General features: G+C 39.2%; 1 long non-coding RNA gene across 1 annotated transcript in view; it reads right to left on the bottom strand.

Moving 5' to 3' along the window:
- LOC122158917 overlaps positions 1-4,609 on the bottom strand; it is a 12,283-nt gene extending 7,674 nt beyond the window's left edge. The window contains exon 1 of the long non-coding RNA XR_006168344.1: positions 4,430-4,609. This is a non-coding gene — a long non-coding RNA (uncharacterized LOC122158917). The remainder of the gene's footprint in view (positions 1-4,429) is intronic.
- Between the last annotated feature and the right edge of the window lie 563 nt (positions 4,610-5,172).

Below are 5,172 nucleotides of genomic sequence, written 5' to 3'. Positions count from 1 at the left end.
TATTTTATTTTATTTTATTTTATTTTATTTTATTTTATTTTATTTTATTTTATTTTATTTTTTGAGAAGGATAAAGGGAGGAAAACACTTCATCAAGGATTAGCCTGTACTTCATAATTTAAGTTCAAGACTCTATTTTTGGAGCAGGGCTAGTACCCTTGAGCTAACACCTCCAAGATCTCAGTTGAGTGTCTTATGCACAGTGCCATGGCTCTTTAACTCTTGAAACAAATCTACAGATATTTTCGTGATTACATTTTCATCCAAACAAACAGGTTTTCATGAACAGATTAGCTTTTAGGAACTAGATTTCTAATAAAATTTGTTTTAAAAATAACTCTTAACGATCCTTGAGCCTTGCTAAGAAGGAAAATGGCTAATGCAAGCAGTTTTGGCATTTGGAGAAAGAACTTGTGCCTGTTTCATTACCAGATTAGCAAAGACATAATGACATGGGGAGAACTGAGTATAACGAACTCCTCCTCCTCTCACTCTGCCTATCAGGGTAAAGGTTGGAGAAGCACTTTTGCTCCCTCAACTGCATCCAGTTCTCATTCGGTGTTGCAGTCTGCTGATATGATTTGCTCTGCTTTCTTCAGCCCCACAAAGAAGTTGAGCCTAATCGTTATTTATTTTGTGCATTAGATTACAGGGACATGGCAAATTAATCAGGTGCCTCTTTTGGTGGGAATTTTTACGAATGACACGAGCTTGCTCAGTTCTTTAAAGCAGCGGTCTGAGGTCATGTAAATACTTGTGCTACTGCTACAGAGATGGGCTTGCATTTGGGATTTCAAGTTCCTTTCAGTCAGATTCTCTCTACAGATCTCTTCTTGTTTTTGAAAACATCTTCCCAAAATTTCTTGTCTGTCTGTTTCGCATCTTCTTTACTTTGCTACCCTCCTTTGTATGAATGTGATTCCTTTTGTTTGCTGAGCTGCTTGAGCAGTGGACTGACAGCTATTTCATTACCTACATGGCAGCTTCAAGGGTTACTCCTCTGTATCTTCAGTTACGTGAGTAAGAATTCGGTCACCACAGAACATAATTCAGAGCTGATGTCAGTCAGTAGCAGCCATAAACTGCCTTGATGTGAGCCATGATGTGTTTGTCATTGCTGTGAATAGCAGTATACAAATCACTCTTTCTTTTGTGGGAAAATATGGCAACTGCAAATAAAGGTGACACAAATGGCGCTATATAGTGTCTCCAGTTTTTTTCACTGTTACCCTCTGATAAATAGGTATTTACCTATACATTTTCACCGATTCCCAGAAGGAGAACCCAGGGGGGAAACCAGGGAGGACTGGATTCCATTCCTGGCTCCACAGTGAACTCAGTGTCAAACACAGGGCATGCCTAAAAATACTTCCTTCCATTGCTGGGAAGCGCTTTGAGGTCTGCAGCTGAAAAGTGCCACTGGAAAAGTGTGAGGTGATTATTGTTTTTTACAGGTGGACATTTTTTTGTTATTTAAATTTCACCTGCTCTTTCCCCAGAATATATGCAGAGGGAACAGAAATAGAGTGTGAAAAAGAGAGAGAACGAATTCTGCTGTAACATGAAGGTTGATTTGGGAATGAGCAAAAAATCTTTGTCTCTCAATGAGCATCCTCAGATAATCATGGCAAATCCACTGCTTCTGCAAACCCGTCACCTAAGGATGATGTTAGGTGATGTGGACTCGATGTATTTGCCAGTGCTGAAAAATTTATTATTTTCTCTATTCATTGCAAGTTGCTTGAGAATAAAACGAGTAATAATAATAAATAATGATAATAATAAAATCATGATAAAATGATTTCCAGCGAGCTATTTGTAACAGTTCTATTCTAAGGAAAATGTGGGACATGAAAACCTTAATGGTGCCTCCTTTAAATGCGTATTTGTTTCTCAGTGGACTGTAATCTCTATTTCCTTGATTGATAGAGCTATAATGCCCAAGAAAGAGTGGAATGGATGGGCCAATCAGAAAGGAAGAACGAAGAAAAGGTCAAAGTGGTAGTGTGCTTCACTATATTTCTTGAAAGATGTTGGGTATTAAATGTCAGATGCAATCTTTGTCATGAAAATGAAGTAACAAGCCACTAGTGCAACCCTCTCCTTTGAATAATAGTCTTGTCACTTTTTCGAATGCTCTTTCATCAGGGTTTAAATTAAGGGAGAATGCTGCCTATCTTGTTAAATATTTAAATAATAGAACACATTCAGGATACTGAGGGAAGGTGGGGAAAAGAGGAAAACAAATCTTTTGTTAAATGCTTGATGTCCCTCCTAAAATGTTAATCTGTGGTACGGCAAAGCAGATTCTAAGAGGTTGAAACATACTGATTGTATTATTATTTTGTTAAGAAGCTTTCTGATTTCAGTCTGGAATCATCCTGGTTTATCTAGCAATAAAACAGACTCAATGGTACTTCTCTCAATACGAGCAGACTTTCTAGTGAGTCAGACAAAGGAAACATCTATGGAAATGAAAGAAATTTCATTTGGGCTATATTCTGAAGCATTATGCTTTTACCCCATCCTCTATGCAAACAAATCACTTCTGTTTGCAAACAAAATTATTTTTGCAGGTGGGCTGCATGGTGCTATTGCTGGTTCTGCACCCTTATAGGGAATGAAGACTGGGCATAGTTTAACTTTCTTAAACAAGGGAAAACTTTTCAGCTGAGGCAGAATCCCAGCAATCTGCTATCAGTGCAGAAGGCAATGCACCCTTGACCATGCTGGTAGATAACCGATCTTGGTGCTGTCACAGACACAAAGTTGCACTGACTACCTCCACTCTGTGGAGCAGGTACACACAAAGACACTCCCTGCAGTTCTGTTTGTGATGATTTAGAAGAAACTGTACACTTTGTACTTCCCCCTTATGCTTTTCTTTCTTTCCCCTGACAGCACAGGCATGGAAGAAAGTGATTTCACATGCCTGTACTCATCTTGTTAGATGAGTACACATTAGAGACGATATAACACCTGGAAAGTACTCCTAGCTCCTCCTGTAAGGGTACAGACATTACTGTCATTCCTCAGCTGAACTCAGTGTGACAAAATGCTTTGTGCTGGGATTATAGACTGTCCATTCCCTTTTTCCATGGACCCTAGGTTTCTTCCCTGTGTTTGGCAAAATAGCAGAGCTCTAACATGGCGTCTTACAGGCAAAATCTAAAAGTCAGCCATGACAGTGAAAGAAATACAAAGATAGCTTCATCAAGAGTCACATATACATGTGGCTAGGTAGGAAAAAGAATGAGAAATTAAAGGCCTAAACTATGAATAGAATAATGGAAAGGTACCTTGTTCTCCCTGCTATGTTTGTATAGACTTTTCAGAAGATAGAAAATGACCAAATGGCAAAGGATGAGATTCACGTAGCAGGTTTTAGGCACTAATCACTTTTAATGCTGTGAACCATTTGACTCCTTTTCTGACAGATGAAGTCAGGATTGTTCCCCTCCTCCCTTGGCTTTGCCTAAATTCTTAAATAACACATGGCCTTATTCTCCCCAGCCCTCCCTACACAACATTTTACTTTACTTCTTTTCCCATTGTGTTGTATTTAATGGGAAGACTGATTAGCAGTCTGGGAGCATATCTTTGTCAGTTGCTGTGTAGATAACATTATCTTGAATAGCTCAGCCCTGGTATATGTTTGCTGGATGTGCAGATGTCAGACAAGACAATGTGCTGGGCTCATTTTTCCACAGCCGTCAGCACGAAGCAGCAACTCCACAGGGTAGAAATAAAACACTTCTTCTCTGTTTACTGGTCTTTTCTCACCTTGACTGTATGTCTTATGCACATTCTAAAGAGTTGCAATAACAACATCTCAGCTGATTCTTCTCTTCCAACAAGGACAACCAATAACATATTTCATATGACCTGAGAGATTGCCAAACAGGGATTTTTCACACATAAAAATTCTCTGCGAGTAATGGGAAAGGGAATAAGGGATGTCAGCCAAATGAAATATACCACATTTGAAATACTTACATTGTTCTTTCTTCTGCACCTTTATTTTAAAAGAAATTACATTATTTTTTCCAGGTTTGATGCTATGAATCTCAGATCCCTGTTCACACATCTAGAGCTTATTTAACAGTTTAGTCTTGCATGAGGCTGTGCCAACTCCTTTGGCCAGCAGATCTTGTTTGTTGCCTTTGTTATTTCAAAATCATGTTGCCAGAGCAGGCTAGAAAAAAAAAATAATTATCAAACAGGATATTTTTCCTTGTACAGCCCAGATTAAACTAGATCTGCTTCCTGCATACATTCTCCATTCCTTTCTTCACCTCTGCCAGCAGTCACAGAGACCTGTCCCCCACAGACCAGTGGGGTCCTATGCCTGCACCCAGTGGTTCATCAGAGATGATCATGACCATCATCCAGCTGAGCGTTTCTCTGTAGCACATGGCAGAACACTTACCAATGCCTCAGTGTTCAGGAGTTAGGAGTGCAAAGAAAGGACTTTCCCAGAAGCCTCCTGACTCAGCTCAGATTTATGCTGTTCTTTCATTTCCCTCTCCAAAGGGGGAAAGCGCTGAACTATAAGCAGCAGTTGTTTCACTGGAGTGCAGCAGCCCCACAGCAGCCCCACATTCCAGCCATGACGTTCTTATTGCTAAGCATTCTTTACCACAGCAAAAGCATTTGTTTAATTGGAACCAGATTTGGGTCATAAACCTTAAGCCTATCAAGCTTTATGTTAGCTAATATTTACCTTATTGTACTTTTTTTTTTTTTTTTTTTTTTTTTTTTAATTTCTTTCTCCCTAATAAAAAAAAAAAAAAGAAAAAAGAAAAAAGAAAAAAAAACCAACAACATTGCTGTAAGGGGAATGCAGGCAGGCAAATAAAGCAAAGGAAATCAGGAAATACTGTGAACTGCATGTGACTTGCAGCTGCAGGGTCCCTCACAATAAAGAACCCTGCCTCAACAAAGTGGCTTATGTGCTTTAACAAGTATCAGCTGTTTGTTTGGGGTGTAATGAACAAACTAGAGCCAGAGTGACAACTGCTTCAAGTAATTATGAAGACAGCTTGCAAACTATAGCCCTACTTGTTTCAGATTCTGAATGACGACAATCAGGCTGCTGTTGCTGCCAGCTTTATTTCTGAGCATTTTTATTTCCATATTTCAAAGGTCAGTGTGTGGTGGTAACGGCAGCCA

This window comes from Centrocercus urophasianus, unplaced genomic scaffold (genome assembly GCF_019232065.1).
Source record: "Centrocercus urophasianus isolate 14NV4802_14NV808 unplaced genomic scaffold, USGS_Curo_1.0 seq_15, whole genome shotgun sequence".
Lineage (NCBI taxonomy): Eukaryota > Metazoa > Chordata > Aves > Galliformes > Phasianidae > Centrocercus > Centrocercus urophasianus.
This window is presented reverse-complemented; position numbering and strand designations above follow the sequence as displayed.